The sequence below is a fragment of the Podarcis erhardii genome, assembly GCF_964252035.2.
Source record: "Podarcis erhardii genome assembly, chromosome: 10".
Classification (NCBI taxonomy): Eukaryota; Metazoa; Chordata; class Lepidosauria; order Squamata; family Lacertidae; genus Podarcis; species Podarcis erhardii.
Genome location: NC_138500.1, coordinates 68,151,063 through 68,168,813, shown reverse-complemented (window position 1 = coordinate 68,168,813; position 17,751 = coordinate 68,151,063).

Genomic DNA, 17,751 nt, shown 5'->3' with positions numbered 1-17,751 from the left:
AGATTTCTGATGAAATTGTGACCCCGGGGCTTAGGGATTTTTTTAAAAAAAATCTTTTTCTGACAGTTAAGTTGTCGAGGGCTGATTTCTTTTCTTGTGATAAAGAGCCTTCTGTTTTGACAGCCAAACATCTCAGGGGAGCATTTGCAACCGTTTGGCACCATTTTTGAGTGAATTGCCGAAAGTCAGATTTTTGATGAAATTGTGAGCCCGGGGGCTTAGGGATTTTTAAAAAAAAAACCTTTTCTGCCAGTTAAGGATTTTCTGTCATGTGATAAAAAGCCTTCTGTTTTGAACGCGAAACGTTTCAGGGGAGCATTTGTAACCATTTGGCACCATTTTTGAGTGAATTGCCGAAAGTCAGATTTCTGATGAAATTGTGACCCCGGGGCTTAGGGATTTTTTTTAAAAAAAATCTTTTTCTGCCGGATAAGTTGTCACGGGCTGATTTCTTTTCTTGTGATAAAAAGCCTTCTGTTTCGAGCGCCAAACATCAAAGGGAGCATATGCAACCGTTTGGCACCATTTTTGAGTGAATTGCCGAAAGTCAGATTTTTGATGAAATTGAGAGCCCGGGGCTTAGGGATTTTTTTTTAAAAAAAATCTTTTTCTGCCGGTTAAGGATTTTCTGTCCTGTGATAAAAAGCCTTCTGTTTTGACCGCGAAACGTTTCAGTGGAGCATTTGCAACCGTTTGAAACCATTTTTGAGTGAATTGCCGAAAGTCAGATTTTTGATGAAATTGTGACCCCGGGGCTTAAGAATTTTTTCAAAAAAATCTTTTTCTGACGGCTAAGTTGTCGAGGGCTGATTTCTTTTCCTGTGATAAAAAGCCTACTGTTTCGACCGCCAAACATCTCAGGGGAGCATTTGCAACCTTTTGGCACCATTTTTGAGTCAATTGCCGAAAGTCAGATTTTTGATGAAATTGTGACCCCGGGGCTTAAGAATTTTTTCAAAAAAATCTTTTTCTGACAGCTAAGTTGTCGCGGGCTGATTTCTTTTCCTGTGATAAGAAGCCTTCTGTTTCGACCGCCAAACATCTCAGGGGAGCATTTGCAACCGTTTGGCACCATTTTTGAGTCAATTGCCAAAAGTCAGATTTTTGATGAAATTGTGACCCCGGGGCTTAAGATTTTTTTCAAAAAAATCTTTTTCTGACGGCTAAGTTGTCGAGGGCTGATTTCTTTTCCTGTGATAAAAAGCCTACTGTTTCGACCGCCAAACATCTCAGGGGAGCATTTGCAACCGTTTGGCACCATTTTTGAGTCAATTGCCGAAAGTCAGATTTTTGATGAAATTGTGACCCCGGGGCTTAAGAATTTTTTCAAAAAAATCTTTTTCTGACAGCTAAGTTGTCGCGGGCTGATTTCTTTTCCTGTGATAAAAAGCCTTCTGTTTCGACACCAAACATCTCAGGGGAGCATTTGCAACCGTTTGGCACCATTTTTGAGTCAATTGCCGAAAGTCAGATTTCTGATGAAATTGTGACCCCGGGGCTTAAGGGTTTTTTCAAAAAATGTTTTTCTGCCGGTTAAGTTGTCGAGGGCTGATTTCTTTTCTTGTGATAAAAAGCCTTCTGTTTCGAACGCCAAACATCTAAGGGAGCATTTGCAACCGTTTGGCACCATTTTTGAGTGAATTGCCGAAAGTCAGATTTTTGATGAAATTGTGAGCCCGGGGCTTAGGGATTTTTTAAAAAAAAACCTTTTCTGCCGGTTAAGGATTTTCTGTCCTGTGGTAAAAAGCCTTCTGTTTTGACCGCGAAATGTTTAGGGGAGCATATGCAACCATTTGGCACCATTTTTGAGTCAATTGCCGAAAGTCAGATTTCTGATGAAATTATGACGCCGGGGCTTAGGGGTTTTTTCAAAAAATGTTTTTCTGCCGGTTAAGTTGTCGCGGGCTGATTTCTTTTCTTGTGATAAAAAGCCTTCTGTTTCGACACCAAACATCTCAGGGGAGCATTTGCAACCGTTTGGCACCATTTTTGAGTCAATTGCCGAAAGTCAGATTTCTGATGAAATTGTGAGCCCGGGGCTTAGGGATTTTTTTTAAAAAAATCTTTTTCTGCCGGTTAAGGATTTTCTGTCCTGTGATAAAAAGCCTTCTGTTTTGACCGCGAAACGTTTCAGGGGAGCATTTGGCACCCTTTGGCACCATTTTTGAGTGAATTGCCGAAAGTCAGGTTTTTGATGAAATTGTGACCCCGGGGCTTAGAATTTTTTCAAAAAAATCTTTTTCTGACAGCTAAGTTGTCGCGGGCTGATGTCTTTTCCTGTGATAAAAACCCTTCTGTTTCGACCGCCAAACATCTCAGGGGAACATTTGCAACCGTTTGGCACCATTTTTGAGTGAATTGCCGAAAGTCAGATTTTTGATGAAATTGTGACCCCAGGGCTTAAGATTTTTTTCAAAAAAATCTTTTTCTGACGGCTAAGTTGTCGAGGGTTGATTTCTTTTCCTGTGATAAAAAGCCTACTGTTTCGACCGCCAAACATCTCAGGGGAGCATTTGCAACCGTTTGGCACCATTTTTGAGTGAATTGCCGAAAGTCAGATTTTTGATGAAATTGTGACCCCGGGGCTTAGAGATTTTTTCAAAAAAATCTTTTTCTGCCAGTTAAGTTGTCGAGGGCATATTTCTTTTCCTGTGATAAAAAGCCTTCTGTTTCGACCGCCAAACATCTCAGGGGAGTATTTGCAACCGTTTGGCACCATTTTTGAGTGAATTGCCGAAAGTCAGATTTTTGATGAAATTGTGACCCCGGGGCTTAAGATTTTTTTCAAAAAAATCTTTTTCTGACGGCTAAGTATTCGAGGGCTGATTTCTTTTCCTGTGATAAAAAGCCTACTGTTTCGACCGCCAAACATCTCAGGGGAGCATTTGCAACCGTTTGGCACCATTTTTGAGTGAATTGCCGAAAGTCAGATTTCTGATGAAATTGTGACCCCGGGGCTTAGGGATTTTTTCAAAAAATGTTTTTCTGCCGGTTAAGTTGTCGCGGGCTGATTTCTTTTCTTGTGATAAAAAGCCTTCTGTTTCGACCGCCAAACATCTCAGGGGAGCATTTGCAACCGTTTGGCACCATTTTTGAGTGAATTGCCGAAAGTCAGATTTCTGATGAAATTGTGACCCCGGGGCTAGGGGTTTTTTCAAAAAATGTTTTTCTGCCGGTTAAGTTGTCGCGGGCTGATTTCTTTTCTTGTGATAAAAAGCCTTCTGTTTCGACCGCCAAACATCTCAGGGGAGCATTTGCAACCGTTTGGCACCATTTTTGAGTGAATTGCCGAAAGTCAGATTTTTGATGAAATTGTGAGCCCGGGGCTTAGGGATTTTTTTTAAAAAAACCTTTTCTGCCAGTTAAGGATTTTCTGTCATGTGATAAAAAGCCTTCTGTTTTGAACGCGAAACGTTTCAGGGGAGCATTTGCAACCATTTGGCACCATTTTTGAGTGAATTGCCGAAAGTCAGATTTTTGATGAAATTGTGACCCCGGGGCTTAAGAGTTTTTTCAAAAAAATCTTTTTCTGACGGCTAAGTTGTCGAGGGCTGATTTCTTTTCCTGTGATAAAAAGCCTACTGTTTCGACCGCCAAACATCTCAGGGGAGCATTTGTAACCATTTGGCACCATTTTTGAGTGAATTGCCGAAAGTCAGATTTTTTATGAAATTGTGACCCCGGGGCTTAGGGATTTTTTCAAAAAAATGTTTTTCTGCCGGTTAAGTTGTCGCGGTCTGATTTCTTTTCTTGTGATAAAAAGCCTTCTGTTTCGACCGCCAAACATCTCAGGGGAGCATTTGCAACCGTTTGGCACCATTTTTGAGTGAATTGCCGAAAGTCAGATTTCTGATAAAATTGTGACCCCGGGGCTAGGGGTTTTTTCAAAAAATGTTTTTCTGCCGGTAAAGTTGTCGCGGCCTGATTTCTTTTCTTGTGATAAAAAGCCATCTGTTTCGACCGCCAAACATCTCAGGGGAGCATTTGCAACCGTTTGGCACCATTTTTGAGTGAATTGCCGAAAGTCAGATTTTTGATGAAATTGTGAGCCCGGGGCTTAGGGATTTTTTCAAAAAAAATCTTTTTCTCACAGTTAAGTTGTCGAGGGCTGATTTCTTTTCTTGTGATAAAAAGCCTTCTGTTTTGACCGCCAAACATCTCAGGGGAGCATTTGCAACCGTTTGGCACCATTTTTGAGTGAATTGCCGAAAGTCAGATTTTTGATGAAATTGTGACCCCGGGGCTTAGGGATTTTTTCAAAAAAATCTTTTTCTGACGGCTAAGTTGTCGAGGGCTGATTTCTTTTCCTGTGATAAAAAGCCTTCTGTTTCGACCGCCAAACATCTCAGGGGAGCATTTGTAATCGTTTGGCACCATTTTTGAGTGAATTGCCGAAAGTCAGATTTTTGATGAAATTGTGACCCCGGGGCTTCGGGATTTTTTTTTAAAAAAAACCTTTTCTGCCGGTTAAGGATTTTCTGTCCTGTGATAAAAAGCCTTCTGTTTTGACCGCGAAACGTTTCAGGGGAGCATTTGCAACCATTTGGCACCATTTTTGAGTGAATTGCCGAAAGTCAGATTTTTGATGAAATTGTGACCCCGGGGCTTAAGAATTTTTTCAAAAAAATCTTTTTCTGACAGCTAAGTTGTCGAGGGCATATTTCTTTTCCTGTGATAAAAAGCCTTCTGTTTCGACCGCCAAACATCTCAGGGGAGCATTTGCAACCGTTTGGCACCATTTTTGAGTCAATTGCCGAAAGTCAGATTTTTGATGAAATTGTGACCCCGGGGCTTAAGAATTTTTTCAAAAAAATCTTTTTCTGACGGCTAAGTTGTCGAGGGCTGATTTCTTTTCCTGTGATAAAAAGCCTACTGTTTCGACCGCCAAACATCTCAGGGGAGCATTTGTAACCATTTGGCACCATTTTTGAGTGAATTGCCGAAAGTCAGATTTTTTATGAAATTGTGACCCCGGGGCTTAGGGATTTTTTCAAAAAAATGTTTTTCTGCCGGTTAAGTTGTCGCGGTCTGATTTCTTTTCTTGTGATAAAAAGCCTTCTGTTTCGACCGCCAAACATCTCAGGGGAGCATTTGCAACCGTTTGGCACCATTTTTGAGTGAATTGCCGAAAGTCAGATTTCTGATGAAATTGTGACCCCGGGGCTAGGGGTTTTTTCAAAAAATGTTTTTCTGCCGGTAAAGTTGTCGCGGGCTGATTTCTTTTCTTGTGATAAAAAGCCTTCTGTTTCGACCGCCAAACATCTCAGGGGAGCATTTGCAACCGTTTGGCACCATTTTTGAGTGAATTGCCGAAAGTCAGATTTTTGATGAAATTGTGAGCCCGGGGCTTAGGGATTTTTTTAAAAAAAACATTTTCTGCCGGTTAAGGATTTTCTGTCCTGTGATAAAAAGCCTTCTGTTTTGACCGCGAAACGTTTCAGGGGAGCATTTGCAACCATTTGGCACCATTTTTGAGTGAATTGCCGAAAGTCAGATTTCTGATGAAATTGTGAGCCCGGGGCTTAGGGATTTTTTCAAAAAAAATCTTTTTCTGCCAGTTAAGTTGTCGCGGGCTGATTTCTTTTCTTGTGATAAAAAGCCTTCTGTTTCGACCGCCAAACATCTCAGGGGAGCATTTGCAACCGTTTGGCACCATTTTTGAGTGAATTGCCGAAAGTCAGATTTTTGATGAAATTGTGAGCCCGGGGCTTAGGGATTTTTTCAAAAAAAATATTTTTCTCACAGTTAAGTTGTCGAGGGCTGATTTCTTTTCTTGTGATAAAAAGCCTTCTGTTTTGACCGCCAAACATCTCAGGGGAGCATTTGCAACCGTTTGGCACCATTTTTGAGTGAATTGCCGAAAGTCAGATTTTTGATGAAATTGTGACCCCGGGGCTTAAGATTTTTTTCAAAAAAATCTTTTTCTGACGGCTAAGTTGTCGAGGGCTGATTTCTTTTCCTGTAATAAAAAGCCTTCTGTTTCGACCGCCAAACATCTCAGGGGAGCATTTGCAACCGTTTGGCACCATTTTTGAGTGAATTTCCGAAAGTCAGATTTTTGATGAAATTGTGAGCCCGGGGCTTAGGGATTTTTTCAAAAAAAATCTTTTTCTGCCAGTTAAGTTGTCGAGGGCTGATTTCTTTTCTGGTGATAAAAAGCCTTCTGTTTCGACCGCCAAACATCTCAGGGGAGCATTTGCAACTGTTTGGCACCATTTTTGAGTGAATTGCCGAAAGTCAGATTTTTGATGAAATTGTGAGCCCGGGGCTTAGGGATTTTTTAAAAAAAAACCTTTTCTGTCGGTTAAGGATTTTCTGTCCTGTGATAAAAAGCCATCTGTTTCGACCGCCAAACATCTCAGGGGAGCATTTGCAACCGTTTGGCACCATTTTTGAGTGAATTGCCGAAAGTCAGATTTTTGATGAAATTGTGAGCCCGGGGCTTAGGGATTTTTTCAAAAAAAATCTTTTTCTCACAGTTAAGTTGTTGAGGGCTGATTTCTTTTCTTGTGATAAAAAGCCTTCTGTTTTGACCGCCAAACATCTCAGGGGAGCATTTGCAACCGTTTGGCACCATTTTTGAGTGAATTGCCGAAAGTCAGATTTTTGATGAAATTGTGACCCCGGGGCTTAAGAATTTTTTCAAAAAAATCTTTTTCTGACAGCTATGTTGTCGCGGGCTGATTTCTTTTCCTGTGATAAAAAGCCTTCTGTTTCGACACCAAACATCTCAGGGGAGCATTTGCAACCGTTTGGCACCATTTTTGAGTCAATTGCCGAAAGTCAGATTTCTGATGAAATTGTGACCCCGGGGCTTAGGGATTTTTTCAAAAAATGTTTTTCTGCCGGTTAAGTTGTCGAGGGCTGATTTCTTTTCTTGTGATAAAAAGCCTTCTGTTTCGAACGCCAAACATCTAAGGGAGCATTTGCAACCGTTTGGCACCATTTTTGAGTGAATTGCCGAAAGTCAGATTTTTGATGAAATTGTGAGCCCGGGGCTTAGGGATTTTTTTAAAAAAAACCTTTTCTGCCGGTTAAGGATTTTCTGTCCTGTGGTAAAAAGCCTTCTGTTTTGACCGCGAAATGTTTAGGGGAGCATATGCAACCATTTGGCACCATTTTTGAGTCAATTGCCGAAAGTCAGATTTCTGATGAAATTATGACGCCGGGGCTTAGGGGTTTTTTCAAAAAATGTTTTTCTGCCGGTTAAGTTGTCGCGGGCTGATTTCTTTTCTTGTGATAAAAAGCCTTCTGTTTCGACACCAAACATCTCAGGGGAGCATTTGCAACCGTTTGGCACCATTTTTGAGTGAATTGCCGAAAGTCAGATTTCTGATGAAATTGTGACCCCGGGGCTTAGGGATTTTTTCAAAAAAATCTTTTTCTGCCAGTTAAGTTGTCGAGGGCATATTTCTTTTCCTGTGATAAAAAGCCTTCTGTTTTGACCGCCAAACATTTCAGAGGAGCATTTGCAACCGTTTGGCACCATTTTTGAGTGAATTGCCGAAAGTCAGATTTTTGATGAAATTGTGAGCCCGGGGCTTAGGGATTTTTTTTAAAAAAATCTTTTTCTGCCGGTTAAGGATTTTCTGTCCTGTGATAAAAAGCCTTCTGTTTTGACCGCGAAATGTTTCAGGGGAGCATTTGGCACCCTTTGGCACCATTTTTGAGTGAATTGCCGAAAGTCAGGTTTTTGATGAAATTGTGACCCCGGGGCTTAGAATTTTTTCAAAAAAATCTTTTTCTGACAGCTAAGTTGTCGCGGGCTGATGTCTTTTCCTGTGATAAAAACCCTTCTGTTTCGACCGCCAAACATCTCAGGGGAACATTTGCAACCGTTTGGCACCATTTTTGAGTGAATTGCCGAAAGTCAGATTTTTGATGAAATTGTGACCCCAGGGCTTAAGATTTTTTTCAAAAAAATCTTTTTCTGACGGCTAAGTATTTGAGGGCTGATTTCTTTTCCTGTGATAAAAAGCCTACTGTTTCGACCGCCAAACATCTCAGGGGAGCATTTGCAACCGTTTGGCACCATTTTTGAGTGAATTGCCGAAAGTCAGATTTCTGATGAAATTGTGACCCCGGGGCTTAGAATTTTTTCAAAAAAATCTTTTTCTGCCAGTTAAGTTGTCGAGGGCATATTTCTTTTCCTGTGATAAAAAGCCTTCTGTTTCGACCGCCAAACATCTCAGGGGAGTATTTGCAACCGTTTGGCACCATTTTTGAGTGAATTGCCGAAAGTCAGATTTTTGATGAAATTGTGACCCCGGGGCTTAAGATTTTTTTCAAAAAAATCTTTTTCTGACGGCTAAGTATTTGAGGGCTGATTTCTTTTCCTGTGATAAAAAGTCTACTGTTTCGACCGCCAAACATCTCAGGGGAGCATTTGCAACCGTTTGGCACCATTTTTGAGTGAATTGCCGAAAGTCAGATTTCTGATGAAATTGTGACCCCGGGGCTAGGGGTTTTTTCAAAAAATGTTTTTCTGCCGGTTAAGTTGTCGCGGGCTGATTTCTTTTCTTGTGATAAAAAGCCTTCTGTTTCGACCGCCAAACATCTCAGGGGAGCATTTGCAACCGTTTGGCACCATTTTTGAGTGAATTGCCGAAAGTCAGATTTTTGATGAAATTGTGACCCCGGGGCTTAAGATTTTTTTCAAAAAAATCTTTTTCTGACGGCTAAGTTGTCGAGGGCTGATTTCTTTTCCTGTAATAAAAAGCCTTCTGTTTCGACCGCCAAACATCTCAGGGGAGCATTTGCAACCGTTTGGCACCATTTTTGAGTGAATTGCCGAAAGTCAGATTTTTGATGAAATTGTGAGCCCGGGGCTTAGGGATTTTTTCAAAAAAAATCTTTTTCTGCCAGTTAAGTTGTCGAGGGCTGATTTCTTTTCTTGTGATAAAAAGCCTTCTGTTTCGACCGCCAAACATCTCAGGGGAGCATTTGCAACCGTTTGGCACCATTTTTGAGTGAATTGCCGAAAGTCAGATTTTTGATGAAATTGTGAGCCCGGGGCTTAGGGATTTTTTTTAAAAAAACCTTTTCTGTCGGTTAAGGATTTTCTGTCCTGTGATAAAAAGCCATCTGTTTCGACCGCCAAACATCTCAGGGGAGCATTTGCAACCGTTTGGCACCATTTTTGAGTGAATTGCCGAAAGTCAGATTTTTGATGAAATTGTGAGCCCGGGGCTTAGGGATTTTTTCAAAAAAAATCTTTTTCTCACAGTTAAGTTGTCGAGGGCTGATTTCTTTTCTTGTGATAAAAAGCCTTCTGTTTTGACCGCCAAACATCTCAGGGGAGCATTTGCAACCGTTTGGCACCATTTTTGAGTGAATTGCCGAAAGTCAGATTTTTGATGAAATTGTGACCCCGGGGCTTAAGATTTTTTTCAAAAAAATCTTTTTCTGACGGCTAAGTTGTCGAGGGCTGATTTCTTTTCCTGTGATAAAAAGCCTTCTGTTTCGACCGCCAAACATCTCAGGGGAGCATTTGCAATCGTTTGGCACCATTTTTGAGTGAATTGCCGAAAGTCAGATTTTTGATGAAATTGTGACCCCGGGGCTTCGGCATTTTTTTTAAAAAAAAAACCTTTTCTGCCGGTTAAGGATTTTCTGTCCTGTGATAAAAAGCCTTCTGTTTTGACCGCGAAACGTTTCAGGGGAGCATTTGCAACCATTTGGCACCATTTTTGAGTGAATTGCCGAAAGTCAGATTTTTGATGAAATTTTGACCCCGGGGCTTAAGATTTTTTTCAAAAAAATCTTTTTCTGACGGCTAAGTTGTAGAGGGCTGATTTCTTTTCCTGTGATAAAAAGCCTACTGTTTCGACCGCCAAACATCTCAGGGGAGCATTTGCAACCATTTGGCACCATTTTTGAGTCAATTGCCGAAAGTCAGATTTTTGATGAAATTGTGACCCCGGGCCTTAGGGATTTTTTCAAAAAAATCTTTTTCTACCAGTTAAGTTGTTGAGGGCATTTTTCTTTTCCTGTGATAAAAAGCCTTCTGTTTCGACCGCCAAACATCTCAGGGGAATATTTGCAACCGTTTGGCACCATTTTTGAGTGAATTGCCGAAAGTCAGATTTTTGATGAAATTGTGACCCCGGGGCTTAAGATTTTTTTCAAAAAAATCTTTTTCTGACGGCTAAGTTGTCGAGGGCTGATTTCTTTTCCTGTCATAAAAAGCCTACTGTTTCAACCGCCAAACATCTCAGGGGAGCATTTGTAACCATTTGGCACCATTTTTTGGTGAATTGCCGAAAGTCAGATTTCTGATGAAATTGTGACCCCGGGGCTAGGGGTTTTTTCAAAAAATGTTTTTCTGCCGGTAAAGTTGTCGCGGGCTGATTTCTTTTCTTGTGATAAAAAGCCTTCTGTTTCGACCGCCAAACATCTCAGGGGAGCATTTGCAACCGTTTGGCACCATTTTTGAGTGAATTGCCGAAAGTCAGATTTTTGATGAAATTGTGAGCCCGGGGCTTAGGGATTTTTTCAAAAAAAATATTTTTCTCACAGTTAAGTTGTCGAGGGCTGATTTCTTTTCTTGTGATAAAAAGCCTTCTGTTTTGACCGCCAAACATCTCAGGGGAGCATTTGCAACCGTTTGGCACCATTTTTGAGTGAATTGCCGAAAGTCAGATTTTTGATGAAATTGTGACCCCGGGGCTTAAGATTTTTTTCAAAAAAATCTTTTTCTGACGGCTAAGTTGTCGAGGGCTGATTTCTTTTCCTGTAATAAAAAGCCTTCTGTTTCGACCGCCAAACATCTCAGGGGAGCATTTGCAACCGTTTGGCACCATTTTTGAGTGAATTGCCGAAAGTCAGATTTTTGATGAAATTGTGAGCCCGGGGCTTAGGGATTTTTTCAAAAAAAATCTTTTTCTGCCAGTTAAGTTGTCGAGGGCTGATTTCTTTTCTTGTGATAAAAAGCCTTCTGTTTCGACCGCCAAACATCTCAGGGGAGCATTTGCAACCGTTTGGCACCATTTTTGAGTGAATTGCCGAAAGTCAGATTTTTGATGAAATTGTGAGCCCGGGGCTTAGGGATTTTTTTAAAAAAAACCTTTTCTGTCGGTTAAGGATTTTCTGTCCTGTGATAAAAAGCCATCTGTTTCGACCGCCAAACATCTAAGGGAGCATTTGCAACCGTTTGGCACCATTTTTGAGTGAATTGCCGAAAGTCAGATTTTTGATGAAATTGTGAGCCCGGGGCTTAGGGATTTTTTCAAAAAAAATCTTTTTCTCACAGTTAAGTTGTCGAGGGCTGATTTCTTTTCTTGTGATAAAAAGCCTTCTGTTTTGACCGCCAAACATCTCAGGGGAGCATTTGCAACCGTTTGGCACCATTTTTGAGTGAATTGCCGAAAGTCAGATTTTTGATGAAATTGTGACCCCGGGGCTTAAGATTTTTTTCAAAAAAATCTTTTTCTGACGGCTAAGTTGTCGAGGGCTGATTTCTTTTCCTGTGATAAAAAGCCTTCTGTTTCGACCGCCAAACATCTCAGGGGAGCATTTGCAATCGTTTGGCACCATTTTTGAGTGAATTGCCGAAAGTCAGATTTTTGATGAAATTGTGACCCCGGGGCTTCGGCATTTTTTTTTAAAAAAAAACCTTTTCTGCCGGTTAAGGATTTTCTGTCCTGTGATAAAAAGCCTACTGTTTCGACCGCCAAACATCTCAGGGGAGCATTTGCAACCATTTGGCACCATTTTTGAGTCAATTGCCGAAAGTCAGATTTTTGATGAAATTGTGACCCCGGGCCTTAGGGATTTTTTCAAAAAAATCTTTTTCTACCAGTTAAGTTGTCGAGGGCATTTTTCTTTTCCTGTGATAAAAAGCCTTCTGTTTCGACCGCCAAACATCTCAGGGGAGTATTTGCAACCGTTTGGCACCATTTTTGAGTGAATTGCCGAAAGTCAGATTTTTGATGAAATTGTGACCCCGGGCCTTAGGGATTTTTTCAAAAAAATCTTTTTCTACCAGTTAAGTTGTCGAGGGCATTTTTCTTTTCCTGTGATAAAAAGCCTTCTGTTTCGACCGCCAAACATCTCAGGGGAATATTTGCAACCGTTTGGCACCATTTTTGAGTGAATTGCCGAAAGTCAGATTTTTGATGAAATTGTGACCCCGGGGCTTAAGATTTTTTTCAAAAAAATCTTTTTCTGACGGCTAAGTTGTCGAGGGCTGATTTCTTTTCCTGTCATAAAAAGCCTACTGTTTCAACCGCCAAACATCTCAGGGGAGCATTTGTAACCATTTGGCACCATTTTTTGGTGAATTGCCGAAAGTCAGATTTCTGATGAAATTGTGACCCCGGGGCTAGGGGTTTTTTCAAAAAATGTTTTTCTGCCGGTAAAGTTGTCGCGGGCTGATTTCTTTTCTTGTGATAAAAAGCCTTCTGTTTCGACCGCCAAACATCTCAGGGGAGCATTTGCAACCGTTTGGCACCATTTTTGAGTGAATTGCCGAAAGTCAGATTTTTGATGAAATTGTGAGCCCGGGGCTTAGGGATTTTTTTTAAAAAAACCTTTTCTGCCAGTTAAGGATTTTCTGTCCTGTGATAAAAAGCCTTCTATTTTGACTGCGAAACGTATCAGGGGAGCATTTGCAACCATTTGGCACCATTTTTGAGTGAATTAACGAAAGTCAGATTTCTGATGAAATTGTGACCCCGGGGCTTAGGGATTTTTTTAAAAAAAATCTTTTTCTGACAGTTAAGTTGTCGAGGGCTGATTTCTTTTCTTGTAATAAAGAGCCTTCTGTTTTGACCGCCAAACATCTCAGGGGAGCATTTGCAACCGTTTGGCACCATTTTTGAGTGAATTGCCGAAAGTCAGCTTTTTGATGAAATTGTGAACCCGGGGCTTAAGAATTTTTTCAAAAAAATCTTTTTCTGACAGCTAAGTTGTCGCGGGCTGATTTCTTTTCCTGTGATAAGAAGCCTTCTGTTTCGACCGCCAAACATCTCAGGGGAGCATTTGCAACCGTTTGGCACCATTTTTGAGTCAATTGCCGAAAGTCAGATTTTTGATGAAATTGTGACCCCGGGGCTTAAGATTTTTTTCAAAAAAATCTTTTTCTGACAGCTAAGTTGTCGCGGGCTGATTTCTTTTCCTGTGATAAAAAGCCTTCTGTTTCGACCGCCAAACATCTCAGGGGAGCATTTGCAACCGTTTGGCACCATTTTTGAGTCAATTGCCAAAAGTCAGATTTTTGATGAAATTGTGACCCCGGGGCTTAAGATTTTTTTCAAAAAAATCTTTTTCTGACGGCTAAGTTGTCGAGCGCTGATTTCTTTTCCTGTGATAAAAAGCCTACTGTTTCGACCGCCAAACATCTCAGGGGAGCATTTGCAACCATTTGGCACCATTTTTGAGTCAATTGCCGAAAGTCAGATTTTTGATGAAATTGTGACCCCGGGGCTTAAGAATTTTTTCAAAAAAATCTTTTTCTGACAGCTAAGTTGTCGCGGGCTGATTTCTTTTCCTGTGATAAAAAGCCTTCTGTTTCGACACCAAACATCTCAGGGGAGCATTTGCAACCGTTTGGCACCATTTTTGAGTCAATTGCTGAAAGTCAGATTTCTGATGAAATTGTGACCCCGGGGCTTAAGGGTTTTTTCAAAAAATGTTTTTCTGCCGGTTAAGTTGTCACGGGCTGATTTCTTTTCTTGTGATAAAAAGCCTTCTGTTTCGACCGCCAAACATCTAAGGGAGCATTTGCAACCGTTTGGCACCATTTTTGAGTGAATTGCCGAAAGTCAGATTTTTGATGAAATTGAGAGCCCGGGGCTTAGGGATTTTTTTTAAAAAAAATCTTTTTCTGCCGGTTAAGGATTTTCTGTCCTGTGATAAAAAGCCTTCTGTTTTGACCGCGAAACGTTTCAGTGGAGCATTTGCAACCGTTTGACACCATTTTTGAGTGAATTGCCGAAAGTCAGATTTTTGATGAAATTGTGAGCCCGGGGCTTAGGGATTTTTTTTAAAAAAAATCTTTTTCTGCCGGTTAAGGATTTTCTGTCCTGTGATAAAAAGCCTTCTGTTTTGACCGCGAAACGTTTCAGTGGAGCATTTGCAACCGTTTGACACCATTTTTGAGTGAATTGCCGAAAGTCAGATTTTTTATGAAATTGTGACCCCGGGGCTTAAGAATTTTTTCAAAAAAATCTTTTTCTGACGGCTAAGTTGTCGAGGGCTGATTTCTTTTCCTGTGATAAAAAGCCTACTGTTTCGACCGCCAAACATCTCAGGGGAGCATTTGCAACCTTTTGGCACCATTTTTGAGTCAATTGCCGAAAGTCAGATTTTTGATGAAATTGTGACCCCGGGGCTTAAGAATTTTTTCAAAAAAATCTTTTTCTGACAGCTAAGTTGTCGCGGGCTGATTTCTTTTCCTGTAATAAGAAGCCTTCTGTTTCGACCGCCAAACATCTCAGGGGAGCATTTGCAACCGTTTGGCACCATTTTTGAGTCAATTGCCAAAAGTCAGATTTTTGATGAAATTGTGAGCCCGGGGCTTAAGATTTTTTTCAAAAAAATCTTTTTCTGACGGCTAAGTTGTCGAGGGCTGATTTCTTTTCCTGTGATAAAAAGCCTACTGTTTCGACCGCCAAACATCTCAGGGGAGAATTTGCAACCGTTTGGCACCATTTTTGAGTCAATTGCCGAAAGTCAGATTTTTGATGAAATTGTGACCCCGGGGCTTAAGAATTTTTTCAAAAAAATCTTTTTCTGACAGCTAAGTTGTCGCGGGCTGATTTCTTTTCCTGTGATAAAAAGCCTTCTGTTTCGACACCAAACATCTCAGGGGAGCATTTGCAACCGTTTGGCACCATTTTTGAGTGAATTGCCGAAAGTCAGATTTTTGATGAAATTGTGACCCCGGGGGCTTAGAGATTTTTTCAAAAAAATCTTTTTCTGCCAGTTAAGTTGTCGAGGGCATATTTCTTTTCCTGTGATAAAAAGCCTTCTGTTTCGACCGCCAAACATCACAGGGGAGTATTTGCAACCGTTTGGCACCATTTTTGAGTGATTTGCCGAAAGTCAGATTTTTGAGGAAATTGTGACCCCGGGGCTTAGGGATTTTTTCAAAAAAATGTTTTTCTGCCGGTTAAGTTGTCGCGGGCTGATTTCTTTTCTTGTGATAAAAAGCCTTCTGTTTCGACCGCCAAACATCTCAGGGGAGCATTTGCAACCGTTTGGCACCATTTTTGAGTGAATTGCCGAAAGTCAGATTTCTGATGAAATTGTGACCCCGGGGCTAGGGGTTTTTTCAAAAAGTGTTTTTCTGCCGGTTAAGTTGTCGCGGGCTGATTTCTTTTCTTGTGATTAAAAGCCTTCTGTTTCGACCGCCAAACATCTCAGGGGAGCATTTGCAACCGTTTGGCACCATTTTTGAGTGAATTGCCGAAAGTCAGATTTTTGATGAAATTGTGAGCCCGGGGCTTAGGGATTTTTTGTAAAAAAACCTTTTCTGCCAGTTAAGGATTTTCTGTCCTGTGATAAAAAGCCTTCTGTTTTGACTGCGAAACGTTTCAGGGGAGCATTTGCAACCATTTGGCACCATTTTTGAGTGAATTGACGAAAGTCAGATTTCTTATGAAATTGTGACCCCGGGGCTTAGGGATTTTTTTAAAAAAAATCTTTTTCTGACAGTTAAGTTGTCGAGGGCTGATTTCTTTTCTTGTGATAAAGAGCCTTCTGTTTTGACCGCCAAACATCTCAGGGGAGCATTTGCAACCGTTTGGCACCATTTTTGAGTAAATTGCCGAAAGTCAGATTTTTGATGAAATTGTGACCCCGGCGCTTAAGATTTTTTTCAAAAAAATCTTTTTCTGACGGCTAAGTTGTCGAGGGCTGATTTCTTTTCCTGTGATAAAAAGCCTACTGTTTCGACCGCCAAACATCTCAGGGGAGCATTTGTAACCATTTGGCACCATTTTTGAGTCAATTGCCGAAAGTCAGATTTTTGATGAAATTGTGACCCCGGGGCTTAAGAATTTTTTCAAAAAAATCTTTTTCTGACAGCTAAGTTGTCGCGGGCTGATTTCTTTTCCTGTGATAAGAAGCCTTCTGTTTCGACCGCCAAACATCTCAGGGGAGCATTTGCAACCGTTTGGCACCATTTTTGAGTCAATTGCCGAAAGTCAGATTTCTGATGAAATTGTGACCCCGGGGCTAGGGGTTTTTTCAAAAAATGTTTTTCTGCTGGTTAAGTTGTTGCGGGCTGATTTCTTTTCTTGTGATAAAAAGCCTTCTGTTTCGACCGCCAAACATCTCAGGGAAGCATTTGCAACCGTTTGGCACCATTTTTGAGTGAATTGCCGAAAGTCAGATTTTTGATGAAATTGTGAGCCCGGGGCTTAGGGATTTTTTTTAAAAAAACCTTTTCTGCCAGTTAAGGATTTTCTGTCCTGTGATAAAAAGCCTTCTGTTTTGACCGCGAAACGTTTCAGGGGAGCATTTGCAACCATTTGGCACCATTTTTGAGTCAATTGCCGAAAGTCAGATTTTTGATGAAATTGTGACCCCGGGGCTTAAGAATTTTTTCAAAAAAATCTTTTTCTGACATCTAAGTTGTCGCGGGCTGATTTCTTTTCCTTTGATAAAAAGCCTTCTGTTTCGACCGCCAAACATCTCAGGGGAGCATTTGCAACCGTTTGGCACCATTTTTGAGTGAATTGCCGAAAGTCAGATTTTTGATGAAATTGTGACCCTGGGGCTTAAGATTTTTTTCAAAAAAAATCTTTTTCTCACAGTTAAGTTGTCGAGGGCTGATTTCTTTTCTTGTGATAAAAAGCCTTCTGTTTTGACCGCCAAACATCTCAGGGGAGCATTTGCAACCGTTTGGCACCATTTTTGAGTGAATTGCCGAAAGTCAGATTTTTGATGAAATTGTGACCCCGGGGCTTAAGATTTTTTTCAAAAAAATCTTTTTCTGACGGCTAAGTTGTCGAGGGCTGATTTCTTTTCCTGTGATAAAAAGCCTTCTGTTTCGACCGCCAAACATCTCAGGGGAGCATTTGCAATCGTTTGGCACCATTTTTGAGTGAATTGCCGAAAGTCAGATTTTTGATGAAATTGTGACCCCGGGGCTTAAGATTTTCTTCAAAAAAATCTTTTTCTGACGGCTAAGTTGTAGAGGGCTGATTTCTTTTCCTGTGATAAAAAGCCTACTGTTTCGACCGCCAAACATCTCAGGGGAGCATTTGCAACCATTTGGCACCATTTTTGAATCAATTGCCGAAAGTCAGATTTTTGATGAAATTGTGACCCCGGGCCTTAGGGATTTTTTCAAAAAAATCTTTTTCTACCAGTTAAGTTGTCGAGGGCATTTTTCTTTTCCTGTGATAAAAAGCCTTCTGTTTCGACCGCCAAACATCTCAGGGGAGCATTTGCAACCGTTTGTCACCATTTTTGAGTCAATTGCCGAAAGTCAGATTTCTGATGAAATTGTGACCCCGGGGCTAGGGGTTTTTTCAAAAAATGTTTTTCTGCTGGTTAAGTTGTTGCGGGCTGATTTCTTTTCTTGTGATAAAAAGCCTTCTGTTTCGACCGCCAAACATCTCAGGGAAGCATTTGCAACCGTTTGGCACCATTTTTGAGTGAATTGCCGAAAGTCAGATTTTTGATGAAATTGTGAGCCCGGGGCTTAGGGATTTTTTTTAAAAAAACCTTTTCTGCCAGTTAAGGATTTTCTGTCCTGTGATAAAAAGCCTTCTGTTTTGACCGCGAAACGTTTCAGGGGAG